The following is a 23,008-nucleotide window of genomic DNA, read 5'->3' as shown; positions in this document are numbered from 1 at the left end:
CAGGACTCGCAGCAATGGTTTTAAGTTGGAAAAATTCAGATTCAGGAGGGATATAGGAAAGTACTGGTTTGGTAATAGAGTTGTGGATGAGTGGAACAAACTCCCAAGTACCGTTATAGAGGCCAGAACGTTGTGTAGCTTTAAAAATAGGTTGGATAAATACATGAGTAGATGTGGGTGGGTGTGAGTTAGACCTGATAGCTTGTGCTAACAGGTCGGTTGCCGTGTTCCTCCCTTAAGTCAATGTGACCTGACCTGACTAGGTTGGGTGCATTGGCTTAAGCCGGTAGGGACTTGGACCTGCCTCGCATGGGCCAGTAGGCCTTCTGCAGTGTTCCTTCGTTCTTATGTTCTTATGTAATTTTAAACGAGATCTTGCTGATTGACCAGTTTTACATATACGGCACGACATTTTAATATATATAATATATATATATATATATATATATATATATATATATATATATATATATATTCCCTCTGTGTTAACCAACGTCGTGTTCCTTGAAAGCTCATTGCACTAGAGTGTATTCTCTGAGTTTCTGAACACCACAGTGAGCTTTCAGTGCTCATAGTCCCATTTATACATCTTCAGTGATTAACTGGCATCCTGAGCTATATATCAAATTAGCTTCTCAGCACAACGGAATCCAAACTAGATCAGGAATTTTTCAGATGTATCCAAAGGGATTAGGAAAGCTTAACCATGGAGTACAGGGCGAAGGCTGAATTTCATCTATCTTCAGTCATCAGTCTTTTGAATTTCATAAGATTATTTCTGGTGGAAAACAGTGTGACAATCCACTTACACAAGGCCGTCTCCTCTCCAGGTAAGCAACGATTATCTCTGTAGGGAAATTATTTCCGTGGTTTAATCACCTGAGTAGTTTACAATAGGAAATCTGAAGCAAAATTATGCATGAAATATAAGACGGACGCAACAAAGTGTTGCAGAACAGTAACTCGCTTGAACTTGTTTTATTCATTGTCTGGTCAAGAATAACAGTTGTTATTCGCTAAGTGTCGCTGTTTCCCTCCTGGCACTGTCTTCCCTGAATGCCTGCTCAGTGTGCTGCCTCGATTTATGCTTAGTGTATACAGGCAACATGTCTGATACGCTGCCTGGCATCATGCTCAGCATTTTGCATGGCTACATGCTCAGTATGTTGCCTGGCTTCATATTGCTGCATATGCTGCTTGGCTTTATGCTACTCCGTACGTTGCCTGGCTTCATGCTCAGCATGTTGCCTGGTCTCATGATCAGTATGTTGTCTTGCCTCATGCTGCTCCACATGTTGCCTGGCTTCATGCTCAGTGTGAAGTCTGGTTTCATGCTCACTATTTTGCCTGGCTTCATGTTCATTATGTTGCCTGGCTTCATGCTAAGTATGTTGCCTGGTTTCATGCTCAGTATGTTGCCTGGCTTCATGCTCAGTATGTTGCCTGGTTTCATGCTAAGTATGTTGCCTGGTTTCATGCTCAGTATGTTGCCTGGCTTCATGCTCAGTATGTTGCCTGGTTTCATGCTAAGTATGTTGCCTGGTTTCATGCTCAGTATGTTGCCTGGCTTCATGCTCAGTATGTTGCCTGGCTTCATGCTCAGTATGTTGCCTGGTTTCATGCTCAGTATGTTGCCTGGCTTCATGCTCAGTATGTTGCCTGGTTTCATGCTCAGTATGTTGCCTGGCTTCATGCTCAGTATGTTGCCTGGTTTCATGCTCAGTATGTTGCCTGGCTTCATGCTCAGTATGTTGCCTGGTTTCATGCTCAGTATGTTGCCTGGCTTCATGCTCAGTTGGTTGCCTGGCTTCATGCTCAGTATGTTGCCTGGCTTCATGCTCAGTATGTTGCCTGGCTTCATGCTCAGTATGTTGCCTGGCTTCATGCTCAGTATGTTGCCTGGCTTCATGCTCAGTATGTTGCCTGGCTTCATGCTCAGTATGTTGCCTGGCTTCATGCTCAGTATGTTGCCTGGCTTCATGCTTAGTATGTTGCCTGGCTTCATGCTCAGCATGTTGCCTGGCTTCATGGTCAGTATGTTGCCTGGCTTCATGCTCAGTATGTTGCCTGGCTTCATGCTCAGTATGATGCCTGGCTTCAGGCATTAATCAAGGTTTTCTAACACTGAGAATGTATACGTAATCTACAGTCTTAAAACTGAACGGTAATAGTCCCCCGTTAAATTATAAACCTTCATATGCCAAACAGTTAAAATTTATGAATGCTAATTAACCCCCTCGCTCTTCCAAAAAAAAAATTAATAAAAGCCTGTATCAGAAATGTTAATACGTGATGTGAGAGACTGACACAGCAGATGATCAGGTCAACCTGTGTACAACCCTGCGAGTTGATAGTGTTTGCAATGAGCTTCAAATTGACTTAATTTGAGTCGCGACGTGACAAGCTGATTTAATGGCCGCGCATGAGGGCAAGAGGCGCACACGGCCAGCATTATGGCAACACTGCGCTCAAACTCTTTGCCTGCATCATAGATTTTCATTAACGTGATTACCCTGACGTCCATCACCACACTGGCGCACTGTGCAGGCGCAGCCGGGCACAAACATCTCATCAGATACCTGACACCAGAAAGGTCACCACGCATACACGCGCAAACGCGCACGCACGCACGCACACACACACACACACACACACACACACACACACACACACACACACACACACACACACACACACACACGCACACGCACAAGCGCGCGCGCGCGCACACACACACACACACACACACACACACACACACACAAGCGTCCTACACTTCACGCTGGTGGGAGCTGCAGGTACCACGAATTCTTGTATCTGGTAAGAAACTCACTTGTAATTTTTGGAACTTGTGATTCGGTTTCTTGTTTTCAGTGTATGAAGTGAATATTGCGAGTGTTTTGAACTGTTTGTGATCCTGAGACATTCACTCGTGTAAATGAAGAAAAGCGACTTTTTCACCGAGTTTAGAGGTTTATCAAGTAATAAAGCTCTACACGGCGAAATACATCATTTGGGTACAAAGTGAGTCTTTGTTAAAGATGAGTTAAGGAAGACTGGTCATACACCCAGACATGAATTTACGACAATTAATGCCTTATAATAGCCAACCATTAACATGCATTTGCAACATGATGTATTACGAGATTCACAGCGACAACACAAATGAATCTTATAATAAGCTCTAACAACGCTGTGTTACTGCTTTATTTCTTAGACCAAATCAGATGCTTAGACTTTGTAAATAATTTTTGATCTCCCGGCAAGACTATATCACATCTCAGTTTAGGTAGAGTGAGACACTTTCTTTTTCTACAGATTAATGTTGGAAAAGCTTTCAACGCTATGGACTAAGGAGAGAAAGAGGCTCTTCACTTATCATTGTCCTATGCTTAGTATTTTCCCTCACTGTTATTGGGGGAAAATACTAAAAACACTTAAGACGAATACAGTGAAAAATTACCGTTAAAGCCCCACTCCACATAGACTGTAATGTAAACAGACCGACTGGTGTTGTAGTAGCCAGGCTTAGGCTTTGTTACAAGTACTTCTGGCAGTTTGGCAGACACACATGATCAAACTAAATGCAAAGTATTTGGTCGGCTCTGTGGTCACTATCTTGAACACTATATGCTTAATTGTTCACTTACTAAGGAATATAGAGATTCTGTGTGATTTGTCAAAGAATCTTATTAATAAAAATTAGATACTAGACATATTAAACACATTACTTAAATTTGCTTGTGACATATAAGTCAACTGTAGATATGAATCCAGATGTACTCCTGTTAACCCGTTTGGGGAATAGTTCTTAGGCCTCTTGTGTACCGTCCACAGGATAGAGATGGGGTGCACAATAAACTAGCCACTTCAGGGGCAAAATCGAATAAATCTACAAATGTGGCAGTAAAGGAATTGTAAAAAAATCTATAAACTTATAGCACTAATGTCGCACATCAAGATTTTTTACAAGGTTTTATGAAGGCAGACTGCCAGTCACATGGAATCACAAGAATAACACTACCTAGGGAAGCACAGATTTAAAGCGGCTCGCTCAGTTTTTCGCAAATGATGGACCATTATGACGTGGTCTTGGATGCACTGGCAAATAAGGAGAAAATGGTGGTGCACTATGCAGTGGTTTAATAGAGGATGGAATTTTGCTCTATACAAAAAATATTTATTGCTCGTGTAAATTCAATCTGATCCTAGCATAACTGAGCATACTTGAAGTTCCTTGATTGTTCTCCTTGTAACATGGGCGAGAGAAATACACCATAATATACACCTGGAAAATTCTGGAGGGATTGACCCCAAACCTGCACACTGAAGTCATTCAATATGAAAGCAAGTCATGGCAAACGGTGCAAAATGCCTCCAATGAAAAGCAGAGGCACTATGAATACCCAAAGAGAACTCGGTAAATGTTAATGAATTAATATTTTTCAGCGGCCTCTTTCCCCATAAGGAAAATTACCAACAAACCCTTAGTCTTCAAAAAGGAACTTGATATATTCAAGTCAATTCCTCAGCAGCTGGGCTGGGATACATACGTTTGTCTGTATGCGGCCGGTACTAACAGCCTAGTTAATCAGACCAGAAACCGGTAGGCCTGGTCTGAGACCGAATTTAAGGGCGGTAAACCCCGATTTCAACTGCAGGTAACTTAAAGGTATCTTTGAATATTTTGGCTATATTTTTGGGTGCGTTTTTGGCTACATCTTCGGGTAAATATCTGGGTATATATAAAGATACATATTCGAGTATATCTTTGGACACACCTCTGGATACATTTATGCATATATCGCTAAATACATCTTTTAAGTATATTATGGATACAGCTGTGTGTGTGTGTGTTTATATATATATATATATATATATATATATATGTATATATATATATATATATATATATATATATAGAGAGAGAGAGAGAGAGAGAGAGAGAGAGAGAAATAGAGAAAGGGATTTGAATTCTTCTAAGTTCATATTTTCTTTACCCAGTAGTAACTCACATGAATTTCATGTAAATCTCTTGTTCATGATGGCGGCTTACTTGTGTTCACCCTAGACTACGCTAACCCTACTATTTATTTTTTTTTACGACAGGAGAGGTTAGAGGTAACAAAAGAACATAGGAATAAACCAGAGACAGACAGAGAGAGAAACAGGGACAGAGAGTGACGGAGAGAGAAACAGACAGAGAAAACAAATGAGCACAAGAACGAACGAACACAAGATGGAATGAAAGAACACGAGATACGAGAACGGAGAGCCAGACAATGTGTATTCTTCAAATGGAACAGTGATGGACACTGTCCCTCCTGAGCCTGTCTGTCTGGGTCATCAAATGAGATAGGACAGAAACACAATGAAAGATCTGACAATATTGTTCCTTACAAACTTTTATGTTGTTTACTCCAGAGTGTCTCAAGAGGTTGCAAGTTAACGGATATATTCATAATATAATATATATATATATATATATATATATATATATATATATATATATATATATATATATATATATATCGAAACCATCTAAATTTCCACCTCACAAATTCCATAATAAAATTGTGAATTCAGCGTAATATATTATACTTATTGCAGCTTAGTTTGTAATAACTATTTTGAGTTGAGTAATTAGGCATACAAAATGGAAGAATGTAGCAAATAATGTTATAGCAGAAATAATCCCTGGAGTCAGCGCATATGAAAGGTCACACACATGAGCTACTAAATCTCTGCGATAAACCCCCTAAGTCAGCAGACAGTGGAGCCAACAAGACTGGAAAACTCACTTGACCTCATCTTCACAAATAATGAGGACCTGGTAAGACACATACCAATATCAAAAATAACTAATTCCGATCACAATCTAATCGAATTTCAGACTTACATGCACAGGGGTCCTGATCAGCAAAATGTATGTAACTGTGAAGGTGTCTTCACCAAATACAACTTCAACAAGAACATCAACTGGGACCAGGTGAACCATGTCTTAAATGAAACATGTTGGGAAGATATCGTAAATAACATGGATCCAAACCAGTGCCTTGAAAGGATCAACTTCCTGGCAGCTGAAGTATGTTCAAAGCATATTCCCCTAAGAAAGAAGAGAAGAAGTAAACTGGAGAAAGACGCTTCCTCTACAGAAGACGACGAAGAATCACTGAGGTCCTCAAAAACGCTAGAATATCCGATACACGGAAGGAAGCGCTGACCAGGGAAGTGGAAAGTATCAAATTTAAGTTAAAGGACTCTTACAGGACCCAGGAGAGACAGTAGTAGTTAAAAGTGATTATTGAAATTTGAATTTTTTTTGCACATGCCAAAAAACAAGGTAAATGTCACATCTAGTATCGGGCCCTTGCTCAGACAAGATGGGTCCTACACAGATGACAACAAAGAAATGAGTGAGTTCCTGAAATCCCAATGACTCTGTGTTTAGAGAGCCACTAATCAGTCTAAAGATCGACAATCTAAATGATTTTTTCATGAATGAGCCTCAAAACCCCATCAATATATGCTAGATTTCCGACATTACCCTAACTCCAATGGACTTTGAGAAAGCCAATGACAACACGCCCATGCACTCAGCCCCACACTCGTGGAACTCTGTGGCAGCAAAGCATTAACTAAGAACTATAGACCAATAGGTTTAACGTCCCACATCATAAAAATCTTTGAAAGAGTGCTAAGAAGCACGGTTGCAAACCATTTCGATTCCCCAAAACTGCACAATCCAGAGCAACATAGGTTCAAAGCAGGTCGCTTCTGCCTCTCGCAACTACCAGATCACTATATGGTCTTCGATGCACTGGAAGAAAAACAGAATACAGATATAATATACACAGGCTTTGTAAAAGCCTTTGACAAGTGTGATCATGGCGTAATAGCGCACAAAATAAGTACTAAAGGAATAACTGGCAAAGTGGGAAGATGGATCTTCAACTTTCTAACCAATCGAAAGCTGCCATAGTAAAAGGCTCTGTTCTACAAGGCACAGTACTCCCCTCCCCCCCCCCCATCCTGTTCGTCATCCTCATATCAGACACAGACAGCGATGTAATCCACAGCACCGTGTTATCCTTTGCAGATGATACTAGAATCTGCATGAGACTGTCATCTATTGAGGACACGGTTAACCTCCAAGAAGATATAAACCAAGTTTTCCAATGGGCAACGGGAAACAATATGATGTTCAATGAAGACAAATTCCACCTACTCCGTTATGGAAAACTGGAGGAGATAATAACTAGACCTGAGTATATTACCAGCTCTGATCATACAATAGAATGGAAAAAAATGTGAGGGACCTGGGAGCGGCAATGTCTGAGGATATCACTTTCAAGTATCACAACAGTGCCACGATCACAACTGCAAAGAAAATGATAGGATGGATAATGAGAATGTTCAAAACAAGAGATGCCAAGGCAATGATGATCCTTTTCAAATCACTTGTTCTCTCTAGGCTGGAATATTACTGTACATTAACATCTCCGTTCAAAGAAGGTGAAACTGCAGATCTAGAGAATGTACAGAGAACCTTTACTGCACATATAAGTCTATCAAGCACCTCAACTACTGGAAGCGATTAAAAGAACTTGATTTGTACTCGCTGGAAGGCAGGCGAGAGAGATATATCATAATCTACAATTGGAAACTCCTAGAAGGAATGGTCCCGAATCTGCACCCAGAAATCACTCCCTACGAAAGTGACAGACTGGGCAGGCGATGCAAAATGCCCCCAATGAAAAGTAGGGGCGCCATTGGTACACTAAGAGCAAACACCATTAGTGTCCGGGGCCCAAGGCTGTTCAACAGCCTTACACCACGCATAAGGGGAATTACCAATAGATCCCTGGCTGCCTTGAAGAGGGAGCTGGACAGATACTTAAAGTCGGCGCAGGATCAGCCGGGTTGTAGTTCGTGCGTTGGACTGCGTGCGGCCAGCAGTAACAGCCTTGTTGAGCAGGCCCTGATCCACCAGGAGGCCTGGTCGTGGACCGGGTCGCGGTTGCGTTGATCCCCGGAATACCCTCCAGGTAGATTCCAGGTAGGATATTTTTGGCCGTATGCCCACCGCATGAAGTGACTGCATCAACCTCCACTTCAAACACGGATTAACAAGCCTCGAGTTTGCTTTGTTATCATTACCTTGAGATCGCTACTAGGATGTTTATGGTTGTTGGAGCGGTACAAGATTATTATTATAATCAAGGGGGAAGCGCTAAACCCGGAGGATTATACAGCGTCTGGGGGGGGGGATGTGGAAGGCATTCAGGCTTAATTCGGGGAACTGGAGCACAGATCCAATTCCCTAAATCAAGAGCCCCTCACCAACATCAAGGAACCTTCCTTGAGGGTGAAGCGGTACAAGAAAGTCCTCACTTATTACCTTCGTTAATGACATTAAGATCTTCTGTTAGTCTTTTCCACGAAGAACAGATCGCATGTAAAAATGGGTTAGAAAACCGACAAGTTGAAGAATGACACACCATTCATTCTAGGATTTTTAAAGTGTAGATTATGCCTCTCTCTCGCCTGCGTTCCAGCGAGTACAAGTGAAGTGCTTTGAAGCGTTTCCAGTCGTTGAGGTGTTTGATAGAACATTTGGGAATCTTGATTGATTTTATATATATATATATATATATATATATATATATATATATATATATATATATATAGATATAAATTTACTTAGCCAGGTTTTTATGTTTCCAATTTCATTACATAACATTTATCTACAATAAATTCCACCATCTTCAACTGCATTAGCTGAATTTATCATAGTAATTTTGAAAAGATTTGCAACAATTTATATTGTTTATTTTCCATTAGAGTTTATGCGTCATCCACAAGCACACTCAGATACTTTTCTACTCTCTCTGGTAAGGTAAATAAAAACACTATTGTTTCAACTAGATCTTTGTAGCATCGCACAAGTAACATTTCCTCTTGAGAACAGTTATCCTCTTATCAATGTTTACCTTTTTCTCCTAAAGTCTCGTCTACTGTGATAATTTGCCTTTTATTCCTAATTTGTAATTTCCAAATTTGTCTTTCATGGGGAACTTTAATACAATCCGCCAAGCAACGAGGCTGTTCCCTTTGTTTTTTATTATTATATTGTAATAGTTTCTTTCTTACTCTTTAGTTACTTCAGTATCTTGTATTTTAGTTATCTATTTCAAGTTCACATTTGCTACATATAAATTGTCTTTAAACACAAACTTACTGTACAGTGTTTCACACATTTCCTCCACCCAATGATTTTGTTGTCCTTGATTCTGTACATGTCTTGCCCTTCTCTATACTTTTCTTTCCAAAGTTTCTTCCCTCCCTATACTTTTAAGATCAATGCTCACATATTTTGGTCTTTAAGAGATCCCTATCAGCCTCCTTTTTACATTTGTTCGAAGTCTTTTTGTTTTTTCAAAACGCTTCAGTACCTTCCATTATCATTTTGTCTTTTACTTTATTTTGGAGTGAGAAATCATATATTCTATTTAGTTACTCAAAAGTACTGTCTTAGAATATCATATTTCTCTAGTCCCTCGTGTTTTCTCATTTCTTCTCCATTTTCCCTGTCGCACTTAACAATACATGTTTTATATACTATAACATCACTTTTCCAAGTAGGTTTACACAGTTTAAATTTATTTTTTTTAATCTGTTCTAGTAAATATTACAGCTAGTGTTAATGGATTGTTTGCCTTCATTAATACGCCGATGAATAAATACATCATTACTGTACAGAGTTAGGCTGACCACTTACAGCTCCAGTTCCGGAATATGAGTTTAAAATTACTTTGGGATAATCCCATCACCTTTCACCCTTTCCTCAACCATCCTGGTGTAAAGCAATTTCGAAATAACAGAAACATTACCAACGCAATGAAATCCTGAAATAATGCACCTTTTCCTCCATCGTATAAAGATGAGAGTGAGCAAACAGCTTCATGCTCGGGATCATCAGCGTGGTGTTTGTTGTTAATTAACGAGGTAATCTTGCTGGCCGGCGCAGATATATAGTTATGCGCTTAAATCTTTTCATGAATTTTTTTTTATCGAAATAGACGGGGTTTTAGAGAGGCTGGCGTGGACATTCGGCTCACGGCATGTATCAACCTCGTAAGGTTATATCATCAGTCAACCAAGAGAAATCTGTACATGCGTAGAGCAATAGGAGATGTAGGCTTGCCTGCCGACTTTGCTGACAAATTGGCCGAGTCGCTGATTTACTGGTTTTGTTAGCACACTAGATCACTATCTCAATCGTTCGATTAACATGCTGGATTACTTCCTGGCTCACTCATTTTGTTAGGACGCTAGCTGAATTTATGTTTCTCTTGTTTGGTTAGCACTGTGCCTCTTCAGTATGTTTAGCATGCTGGTTGCTCGCTACTTCTCTTTATTTAGCTAGCATGTTGGACCTCTAGCTGGCTCACTCATATGGTTATGCTAACACATTCTATGGCTCCTTCGTTTAGTTAGCATGCTGGCTCACTCGCTGACTTCCACTGTTAATTAACATTGGTTCACTGACTGGCTCACTCGTTTGGCTAACACGCTGGTTCTCTAGTTTGCTAGTGGAAATCGTTACTAATTACCAGCTCTAATGGTAATTGTTTATGTCATAAACCTTTTAAGAATGTTATGGGAGATTTGAGAGGTCTGTATAAACACAACTAAGGCTGGCTTTCACCCTGTTGACCTGACCTCCCCTAACCTATAAGAGGTCCTGAGGGGCTGAGCTATGTAAGGGGGTCTAGAAACTAAAGGACGTTAAGTGAGCTACGGGGTGGAGAAAAGTGTTCGGCTTTAATTGCAAAAGTGAATGGGCGAGAGAACCTTGAGAATATAGTGTATTACTAGGATCGGAGAATTCATTCAACTTAAGTGTAGTTCTGTTCAGTAATTTTTCCCAGTTCCTGATATTCAAAAGTCAGATATTCTTTCCTCTAGTATAACATCAGCTCAACCCAGTGACTCGGTAAAATCCTAAGTATAATAATATTTCACGAAAGTGTGATTCTATTGTGTTAGTAAAAGTAACTTTGATTAAGTCACCTCGTCTATATTTTCATTATTAATGCATGAGATGTTCTATATACCCTGGGTATGGCTAAGTAGTGCTCAAGTGAAGGGTAATTTGTGGATTAATGAGGATAAAGACGAGTCCCCTTATCTTCGGTATCATATTTATTAAGCACGCTGATTCACTGGCGGGCTATCTTGTTTAACACGCTGGTTCACTGGCTGGCTCCCTTGTTTGATTAGCACGCTGGTTCTCTGGCTGGCTCCATTGTTTGATTAGCACACTGGTTCACTGGCTGCCTCCCTTGTTTGATCAGCACACGCTGGTTCACTGGTTGCCTCCCTGGTTTGATCAGCACACGCTGGTTCACTGGTTGCCTCCCTGGTTTGATCAGCACAAGCTGGTTCACTGGCTGGCTCCCTTGTTTGATCAGCACACGCTGGTTCACTGGCTGGCTCCCTTGTTTGATCAGCACACGCTGGTTCACTGGCTGGCTCCCTTGTTTGATCAGCACACGCTGGTTCACTGGCTGGCTTCCTTGCTTGATCAGCACACGCTGGTTCACTGGCTGGCTCCCTTGCTTGATCAGCACACGCTGGTTCACTGGCTGGCTCCCTTGTTTGATCAGCACACGCTGGTTCACTGGCTGGCTCCCTTGTTTGATCAGCACACGCTTCACACGCTGGTTCACTGGTTGCCTCCCTGGTTTGATCAGCACACGCTGGTTCACTGGTTGCCTCCCTGGTTTGATCAGCACAAGCTGGTTCACTGGCTGGCTCCCTTGTTTGATCAGCACACGCTGGTTCACTGGCTGGCTCCCTTGTTTGATCAGCACACGCTGGTTCACTGGCTGGCTCCCTTGTTTGATCAGCACGCTGGTTCACTGGCTGGCTCCCTTGTTTAATCAGCACACGCTGGTTCACTGGCTGGCTCCCTTATTTGATCAGCACACGCTGGTTCACTGGCTGGCTCCCTTGTTTGATCAGCACACGCTGGTTCACTGGCTGGCTCCCTTGTTTGATCAGCACACGCTGGTTCACTGGCTGGCTCCCTTGTTTGATCAGCACACGCTGGTTCACTGGCTGCCTCCCTTGTTTGATCAGCACACGCTGGTTCACTGGCTGGCTCCCTTGTTTGATCAGCACACGCTGGTTCACTGGCTGCCTCCCTGGTTTGATCAGCACACGCTGGTTCACTGGCTGGCTCCCTTGTTTGATCAGCACACGCTGGTTCACTGGCTGGCTCCCTTGTTTGATCAGCACACGCTGGTTCACTGGTTGGCTCCCTTATTTGATCAACACGCTGGTTCACTGGCTGGCTCCCTTGTTTGATCAGCACACGCTGGTTCACTGGCTGTCTCCCTGGTTGATCAGCCCACGCTGGTTCACTGGCTGGCTCCCTTGTTTGATCAGCACACGCTGGTTCACTGGCTGGCTCCCTTGTTTGATCAGCACACGCTGGTTCACTGGCTGGCTCCCTTGTTTGATCAGCACACGCTGGTTCACTGGCTGCCTCCCTTGTTTGATCAGCACACGCTGGTTCACTGGCTGGCTCCCTTGTTTGATCAGCACACGCTGGTTCACTGGCTGGCTCCCTTGTTTGATCAGCACACGCTGGTTCACTGGCTGGCTCCCTGGTTTGATCAGCACACGCTGGTTCACTGGCTGGCTCCCTTGTTTGATCAGCACACGCTGGTTCACTGGCTGGCTCCCTTGTTTGATCAGCACACGCTGGTTCACTGGCTGGCTCCCTTGTTTGATCAGCACACGCTGGTTCACTGGCTGGCTCCCTTGTTTGATCAGCACGCTGGTTCATTAGCTCGCTCCAACATTTTATCAGCAGAGTAGCTCACAGGCTAATCCTCAGGCTCATTTGCTCCTTTAAGAAACTAATTCACTGGCTGGTTTAAGTTCCCTTCTGATCTAACGTTAAAAGTGTTGTTAGAAATGTATCCTACATGTTTGACAAAATGCGTTCTATTTTATACTACCAATTTTAAATCGATATTTACTTTGCATTTCAAATGTAACTAATGTTAAACACATACATCGTTTCAGAAAAGAATCTATCTTTTCCTCTTCCTTTCTGCGTTCTTCTACCGTTTCTGCATCTATGCCTTTTCCTTCCTTTGTCGTCTTTGCAGTCTATTTTTTTTATCCTTGCTTTCCCCTTCCCTTTTCATCTTGATATTCTCCATTTTTTACCATCCATGTATTCTCCTTCCCTCTCCACCTTTCTACAGCCTTCTTTCCTCTCCACCTTTCTACATCCTCCACCTCTTTCCATCTATCTATATTCTCATACCTTCTCCATCTCCCCCTTTAAATTCTTCTTCTCATTTCTATCACTTTTTTATTACGTAACATTTTGTTTTTTCTCTTCACATTTTGCTCCCAGTGTAATTTCAATTAAATTGAAATATATAGTTGCAGTTAAATTGACACTTTAATGCCGTATTGAAACCTTATATAAGTACTTTTTTTCTCTACAGGATTTTTTTATCTATGAAATAAGACAAGCATGGTGCAGTGGCAAGGGTGTTGGCTCGGTAATTGTATTACGGCCTTGCCACGGGTCGAGCCCCTAGGTTGATAACAGCGTTATTTTGATTTGATGAGTCACGCCAAGTTTGACTGAATGTTGTAGTCACATCTAGTTTGAATATTGTAGGTAGGCAAATTGCCACTCAGCTTGCCAGCCAGTCAACCAACCAGGCTATCTGCTAGTTAACTAGTCAGACAACTAGCCAAGCAAGCTGCCTTCCTGACAGCCAGCCAGTCATCCAGACAACCTGCTTAGCAGTCAGCCAGATTACCTACCTGTCAGCCAGATAATCTGCTTATCAGTCAGCCAGATTACATGTCAGCCAGATCATCTGCTTATCAGTCAGCCAGATTACCTACCTGTCAGCCAGATCATCTGCTTATCAGTCAGCCAGATTACCTACCTGTCAGCCAGATCATCTGCTTATCAGTCAGCCAGATTACCTACCTGTCAGCCAGATAATCTGCCTGCCAGCCAGATAACTTACCTACCAGCCAGCCAAATAACCTACCTGCCAGCCAGCCAACCAGATAACCTGTCAGCCAGTCAGATAGCCTGCCATCTAGTTAGCCAGCCAGATAACCTGCCAGCCAACCAGCCAGCCAGCCAGCCAACCAGCCAGATAACGTGCCAGTCAGATAACGTGCCAGCCAGTCAGCCAGCCATCCAACCAGATAAACTGCCTGCCAGCCAGATAGCCTGCCAGCCTGCCTGCCTGCTAGCTAGCCAGCCAAGCTCTACACCCTCCCTGACAATCCCAGCATGAAGCCCCCTAGCGGCCTGGTCTCTAGCACTCTCCAGGCCAGTAACGAACAAGGGCGGCGGAGAGAAAGACAACCCTCAATTGAAAAAGCGACTGGCAGCCGGTCAGGTAGCGCTCTATGGAGGCGTAACGAGCACCCACACTCCACAACGGCCTCTAAAATATCTTTAATTGGGGACCCGGTGCACTGTTGCTGCGGGCAGGGGGAAGGAAGGGGCATTGTTGGTTTGAGGGGGACTAGAGGAGCACGGGGGAAGTGGATGGCTTTGTTTTGGAAGTGTGTTGTGTGTGCGTGCGAGCATGCGTGTGTGCTTTTGTGCCTAACTGAACTCCCCGTGTTTGAGGGATCAAACTCCCTCTCCTGTACTCATCCTTTTGCATATTGCGTGACCACTGAGATACATTCCACACTCCAAGATTTTACTTTATTTTCAAAGGGAATTATGCAAGGGGTTTACCTTGACTTTCCTAGTGTTTTTCTGATGAACTTCCTCTGTGGCTCACCCTTCAGGGGTGAACCACAGAGATATTCATGATGTAAGGAACTGGAGGTATCCTTGGTGTAACTGGAGGTATCCTTGGTGTAACTGGATACATTTTTGATGTAACTGGAGATATTCTTCATGTAAGGAACTGCAGGTACTCTTGATGTAAGGACCGGGAAGTATTCCTGATGTAAGGAACGGGAGGTATTCCTGATGTAAGGAACGGGAGGTATTCCTGATGTAAGGAACGGGAGGTATTCCTGATGTAAGGAACGGGAGGTATTCCTGATGTAAAGAACGGGAGGTATTCCTGATGTAAGGAACGGGAGGTATTCATAATGCAAGGAATTACAAGCTACTCTCTCCCTCTTTGAGTCAGACCTGATCACCTCTCGTTCCCGATGTGCTGCGTGACATTAACATGTTCACTGTGTCCACTTGAACGTCGCACATTACCTCACGTAGGTGCTTGATTTCTTTGCATCTTCCCTCGTGCTGCAGCAACCCAGCCACTGTCTGTATTCACCTTGTTGATATGTTTTGTATTCACCTTGTCGATATGTTTTGTATTCACCTTGTCGATATGTTTTGTATTCACATTGTCGATGTCTTTTGTATTCACCTTGTCGATATCTTCTGTATTCACCTTGTCGATGTCTTTTGTAGTCACCTTGTCGATATCTTAGTGCAGCGTCGGATGTTGCAGTCGTGAGTCTACCTTCGTTATCTTGTATACCACGGCCATGTCTTGTGTGTCGTCGTTTCTCTTTATTTGTATGTGTATTGCAAACAATCGCAGACAGACGATCTTAACAATGCAAGACAAACCACGAGAAGGGAGGGGGAATCTTTAACTCAAGTACTTTCACATCTCAGTGCGTCATCAAGGGCTGTGCAAATTTTCTGAGATGCTGGCGGGAGTCACTCACGGTACTATCCTCTGTTGGTACCTTTTCAACATTGCATAGCTCCTGATGACGCGCTGAGAAGTGTGAAAGTGTTTGAGCTAAAGATTTCCACCCCCCGTGGTTAGTCTTGTATTGTATGTGTAAGTGCGCAAGTACACGCATTTGATGGGAGGTGCCTGGTTGCACATGTTTAGTGGGAAGTGCCCGGGTGCACATGTTTGGTAGGAAGTGCTTGGGTGCACATGTGTGGTAGGAAGTGCCTGGGTGCACATGTGTGTAGGAAGTGCTTGGGTGTACGTGTGTGGTAGGAAGTGCCTGGGTACACGTGTATGATAGGAAGTGTCTGGGTGCACCTGTGTGGTTAGACAGACTGGCGTTGTGTATACGCAAGTGTGATCTTCAGCCTTGTTACATTAACAGATAAAACAGTTTTATAGCAGGAACAGAGTGTTGAGATGAATTAGACAAGTGCTACATGTGGGTATCTTGAATTTGTAGACGCTACTCCCTCCAGTGGATATATCAATATAATACAAGGACATAATGTGAAGACTGTAGATATATATTAAAAAAATAGTTTGGTAAATATATTTAGTGGGCATAAGTGGTGTAAAATCCCTTCAAACTGAAAAACAACAACACAGAGTCAATAAGGACAGACATCTAAAATCAGTACCTAACCAGCCAGGCTGTTGCTCGTACGTTGGTTTACGTGCAACCAGCAGTTACAGCTTGATTCATCAGACCCTGATCCAGCGCAAGGACTGGTCATGGACCGAGCCGCGAGGGCGTTGACCCTCTGAATACTCTCCACGTATACCCTCCAAGTAACGTTTCTCTTTTTGACCAAGTTTTTTTTCAAGCTTATAGACAATACATAGGCGGAGTGAGGATAATATTTAGAAGTGCGAGTGACATGAACATGTCAACAACTGTTAAGGTCAAGTAGAAAAGCTGGCTGAGCGAGAGGAATTTGGCAAGGTGTAATTTTATCTGCCCATCTGTATGATGGTGTTCATGGTGAAGACTAAAGTTGGTAGTAAGGGTCTCTGGTCTCTCTGTGTCCTTCAAGTGGCTGTTGTAACACAGCCGTGAGTTTGTGGTTAATTCTCGGAAGAAAACAGGTAGTGGTGAAAATATTTGTTCCTGGCTCTCAGTCTGTTCACAGGAACACATTAGCATTATAGTTACCATTGTCAACGTTTTTTCATGGTTTATGCTTGACCGTGAACTTTCGGCAGTGTGCTCCATTAGCCACTGGAAGGACAGTGATAGACCGGAGATGAGCCTCATTCTCCACCACGAACACCTTCACCACAGTTCCAGAAAGGTTTTCAGGGGTCTTGACACCTAGCCTACTTCATGTTCCTAGTTACACTTTCTGTACTACCAAGGAATAACTGAGCACACTCCAGGACAGGAACAGCATATTCACCAGTACCTTTTTTTTCTTTTGACGATTAACTTTGATGTCACGGCTCTTTGTTCCACCAGAAGCTGGAAGGACATTGTCCAGATGAAATTGGTATCGGTCATCACCACAGACACCCCTCATGCGGATACACGGATAAAGGAATTTGCAGTTGCCAAATCCCTCATGCAAGCTTCTCAACTTGACCTTCACGGTTATTGAGAGTGGGAGGCAGCAGGTCTGATCCAAGGAAATAAAATGTAGCTCCAAATCCTTGCACCAAGAGTCCTTCACCAGCATCAAGGCACATCCAGCCAAAGAAATTTTTCTATTCTTAATCTTGCACGATCTTGGGAAAAATGTGGGATGCTAGACGGTGTTTATAATCTTACCGTGAATGTCAGTGCGGTTTCACGTCCAGTATGGCCGACAATATAAGAAACAAAGGTGATGTCACATGGAAAACCTCAAGAGAAATGTTAGAAAAGGAAGGAGGAACTTTAGCAAGTATATAAACGACATTGGGAGGAGGAAGAAAGTGAAGGAAGATAGGTGAAAGGAGACGATGGGGGCAAGTGAGAAGGCAAGAAATTCTTTGCTGGAAGCGTGAAGAAAAGGTGAAGAACAATATTTCATTTGAAAATAGGACAAGTGTCTCCTGATACGGTATTGTCCAATACTGATACGTAACTTGTCAAGCAGCATCCTCTTGCCCACCGGAGTTGAAGTTTAACTCCCCTGTTGTAGTGCCCCGGCTTCTTGGAACTCCTTGTGGGAGGGAGTTAACCGCTTAGTTGTGAGACGAAGAAAAGGAGTTCTCGTTGCGTTGAAGGGATGGAGGTAATGAAAGAAATTGTTCGATGTGTAGTAGGAATTGCTCGATGAGTGGGAGGGAGGGTTCATTGTATGGTTGGGAAGGAGGGTTTATTTTGTATTATGGAAGTAAGGACGGCTCGTTTGCTAAGGAGGGAGTGTCCATTGTGTCAGGGAGGAACTGTTGTGTGTTATGGACAAGGGGGGAGAAAGTTGTGTAGTATGGAAGGAAGCATCCTGGGTAGTATGAAGGGAGGGAGGACATGTTGTGTAGCCTGGAGGAAGGGAGGACATGTTGTGTAGCCTGGAGGAAGGGAGGACGTGTCTGTCATGGAGGGAGGGAGGACGTGTGTGTCATGGAGGGAGGGAGGACGTGTGTGTCTTGGAGGGAGGGAGGACGTGTGTGTCTTGGAGGGAGGGAGAGCTGGTTGTGTCGTAGAGGGACAGTCACTTGACACTGGAGTTATGAATCCGTGAACACACCTTTGATTACCTGTAGGTGAACCACGTTGACAATGAAAACTCAGTGGTTCCCATAGATGACCGAGTAAGAAAGTTGTACAAAGATGGCTAAGTCAACTTTCACATGAGAGCAGTAGATGAGGAAAGTTGCTGTAGGTAGGTGGGTGCAAAGTGCAGGTAAGTGGGTATAAAGTGCAGGTGAGTGCAAAGTGCAGGTAAGTGGGTGTAAAGTGCAGGTAGGTGGGTGTGTGTTGATTAAGCGGTTAGTCCTTGACCGACAGTGTTGTTGCTCGGTTATGGATGGTTGGGTATTGAGAGAAACTTCTGGTGGTTGTACGCTGAACCAGTAGTGGGTGGATGACCACCCAGTACTGGTTCAGTGTACACCCAATCGTCGTACACGAGTGCGACGATTGGTTGTACACTGAACCAATACTGTTATGAAATACAATGGCTGATTGTAAACTAAACCATTACTGCGTGGTCATGTGCGATGGATGACTGTAAACTAAATCAGCACTGCGTGGTTAGTAAGACATGTGCGATACATAGGTGTATTCATTGTCGAAACGTTTCGCTTGCAAAACAGACTTATTCATTCTAAGGGACTGATCACCTTATAATATGGCTGAGGGATTGATCACCGTAATAATTACTTCTCCACTTCTATTCTCTCCAGTGTTATAATCGCCTGTATTCGACTGAAGAAATTTGATAAGCAGGCGAAATGTTTCGACAAAGATGACTAAGTGCTGCACATGACTTAATCATCAGCCTGTTGGTACTGTGCATTATAATATGATACTGGTTGGTCATGCCCGACGCTTAGATGTTGATGACTCAGCCAGAGTTGGGTGGTCATGTGCAGGGGTAACTGCACCAAATTTGTTTCCAAGTAGTACTAAGAAATACTTTAAGTTACGTGGCGAAATTTTATACATGCGCATACCTTCATGACATGAAGTTTGAAAGTTGCAATAAGTTCTGAAATCTGCCCTATGAGTCCTGAACTCACAGACACACTGTCGTTGAAAAATGGTATGGTAATACTGACAGGATATGGACACATACATACAGTTCAGGACATTTATTATTTAGCTCTTCAAGTTTCTTTGACGCTCGAGACGGTGTACGTTTCATTATGACCTGCATACTCAAGGTGTGCCCGTTAAAGTTTAGATTTTGCCACTGAAGAGGCTAGTATATTGTGCATGTGGCATACAAAGAGTATGTTACAGTTTGTTCGGCGTATGTCACACTCCTATATAGGCTGCCTCCCATCCAGCAAACTGGGTGCTAAGGGTTTAAGGATGAATATGGTACCCATCGTTAAATCAGTACCTTGGTTCATTGACCAATCACAGGCAAGCCCACCAAAGCTGAAGCAATGTGGTTCACTTGCGGGAAGCTTTTGGCAGACTTGCCTACCTGCTGGTTGAGTATGGTGCACTCTCTCTGGCTTCTGCTCTGCCATCTGTCACCGTCGTGTACACTTATTATTCTGTCTGTACATAGTGTACATGTCTGTATATAGCGGGTGAAGGCAAAATATACATTATAGTCTACTGCTGAGTTTGTTTGCTCACATTCCCATTACAGCCAGGTCTCACAGGTCTCACCCTGTATAACTAGGGTATAAAAACTTGAGAGATTCCTTGCTTAACATCCTTTAGAATGTTACATTGGCCATCCATCTAATGTTGTTAAAGTTACTGGTGTACCTGAGGCGGTATGGTCTTCTAGACACACGCTCCCACTCACTCACTCACTCACCCTCTCTCTCTCAAGGAGCTGTCTTTTTTCGCTATCGCTGTATGTCAGTCTCCTCCTCCTCTTCTTCTTCTTGTCTTCGTCACTACACATTGTATTAAGGATGAAATTCAGTGGCCAAATGTTTGACAATTACAGTACTTAAAGTTTCTATGTCCCTCTTCATCTTAAAATTATCTTTCATTTCTAATTTTCTCATTAGCTAAGCATCATCTGCAAACATCTTAATTAAGAATTCTCTCCTTCCAGGTAAGATGCATAGAATCCTCAAGAGCGCTACTTGTTGCCTGTCTCCATCCTCACATCTCACTATATGACACAGCTTTCTTTTCGTCATGTTCTCTGTCGTTCACTGTGAGTGTGCAAGGATTGATTGACGAAGGAAGGGTGAGAGTCAAGCAAGAGAGAAAGAAAACGACGCAGAGATGGAGTTTGTGTTATAAAATTGGATAAATCAGCAGTGTGCTGTTAACCATTTTTATACAATGGTTACATAGTGAGGACAAAATTAGCTGTTTCCTTGTTATATTATGCCACGCAATGTGAATTTCAGAGTGCTGAAATGTGTCATCCTGAACTGGAAGACTTTGATAGGGCAATGCGGATATCGTCAAGAATTCCATTAAGGGTTCATCAGCTACAGGAGCTTCAAAGGTTTCCTTCCAGCAGACCTGGAGTTACTGTTACATGGGAATTGGAGGGCGAGGAAAATAGGAGGGATGATAAAGAGGGAGGTTGGAAGAGAGAGAGGATGACGGAGAGGTTGATTGCGTATGTAACACACAATGTGTGATTCTGCTTCAGCTTAAAAGCCAAGTAGGGACATAATTAATGGACGAGCATATGAGGTGTGTAGAAACTGTGTTGGCGAGAAAGTGAGTAATTATGAGGCGTGAGTTGAATAAATGTGTTCCTACAAGTTAGAGAAACTACACCATCCTAAGAAAGAATTAAATGTGTTCATTATTTATATATATATATATATATATATATATATATATATATATATATATATATATATATATATATATATATATATATATAGTGTCAAATAGGTAAAATTGGTCAATTAGCAAGAACTCATTTAAAATTAAGTTTTTTTTAAATTTTCTTTTATACGTTCAAAGATATTTTTTTTCGTTTATGTTAATATAAAAATTAATAATTTTGTACCAAGAGAACCTTAGAAAACTTACCAAACCATAATATAACAAGCGCAAATCAACTTAGCCTAATCCAACTAAATATATTTTAGATAAGCTTACAATAACGTTATAATTGTGTGTGTACGTGCTCAGCTAATTGTGGTTCTAGGAGTCGAGTCATAGCTCCTGGCTCCGCCTCTTCTATGGTCACCATTACATCGCTCTCCAGATTGATCCACTTCCTGACAATTCTATGGTTGAAAAAATACTTCTCATCAACCCTGTGATTCATCTTTGTTTACAACCTCCACTTGTGACCCTTTGTTGCTGTGTCACATCTCTGAAACATTCTGTCCCTATCCACCCTGTCAATTTCTCTCAGCATTTTATATGTTATGTTCTGCTTATCCCTCCTGTCTTCTAGTCTCGCCAGGTTGAGTTCTCTTAACCTCTCCTCGTAGGACAAACCCTTCAGGGACTAGTCTTGTTGCAAACCTTTTGCACTTTCTCTAATTTCTTGACGTGTTTGACCAGGTGTGGGTTCCATAATGGTGCTGCATACTCCCATATGGGCCTGATAAACACGGTATACAGTGTCGTGAATGACTTAACTTATATGTCGGAAAGCTGTTCTCAGGTTTACCAGGCGTCCGTATGCTGCAGCAGTTATTTGGTTAATGTGTGCCTCAGGCGATATGCTCGGTATGATGCTTACCCCAAGACCCTTTTCCTTCAGTGAGTTTTGCAGCCTTTGACCTCTTAGGCTGTACTCCGCCTGCGGTCTTTGTCCTTCCCCAATCTTCATAACTTTGCACTTGTTGGGGTTAATCTCCAAGAGCCATTTGTCAGACTAGGCTTGCAGCCTGTCCAGTTCACCTTGTAAGCTTACCTTATCCTCTTCTGCTTGTATTCTCCTTATTAGTTTCACATCGTCTGCTAACAGGGGCACCTCTGATTCTATCCCTTCCTTCATATCATTCACATATACAAGAAACAGCACCGGACTTAGGACTGACCCTTGTGGAACCCCACTCGACACATGCACCCACTCTGACACCTTGTCTCGGACAGACACACGTTGTTTCCTTCCGGACAGATATTCCCTGATCCAATGCAGTACTTTCCCTCCTATTCCTGCCTCCTCCTCCTCTAGTTTTTTAACTAGTCTCTGGTGTGGAACTGTGTCGAAGTGAGCGAGGGCGCTCACCTATTTGTTCTCTCCCATTTGTGACTGCTGAGATCGAGTCTCGGCTCCTGGCCCGGCTGCTTAATGTACGTTTGTGTTGTGTGCACATGTGTTTGTGTATGTCTGTGTTTGTTTGTGCTAGGGGTAGCCAGTGATTGACTTAGGTGCACTGGATTTTGAATGAGTGTGTTTGGCGGCATCTTTCATCGGTGTGTATACGAGAGGATGAGTAAGCATGAGGGAGAGTGAGTCTCAGTAGTGCCACTATTTACAACACAGAAGGACGGTGTTGACGTCAGCACTTGCGGCGTATTACTCTGTTTGTACAGCATTAGTAGGTGGAGGAAGAGATGCAGAAGCTGGTGGTGGTGGCAGTGGTAGCGGAGAAGGATGTGGTGGTAGTGGTGATGGTAGTAGTGAAGGATGTGGTGGTAGTGGTGATGGTAGTAGTGAAGGATGTGGTGGTAGTGGTGATGG

The sequence above is a fragment of the Cherax quadricarinatus genome, chromosome 27 (assembly GCF_038502225.1).
Source record: "Cherax quadricarinatus isolate ZL_2023a chromosome 27, ASM3850222v1, whole genome shotgun sequence".
Taxonomy (NCBI): Eukaryota; Metazoa; Arthropoda; class Malacostraca; order Decapoda; family Parastacidae; genus Cherax; species Cherax quadricarinatus.
Note: the sequence above shows the minus strand (reverse complement) of the source record.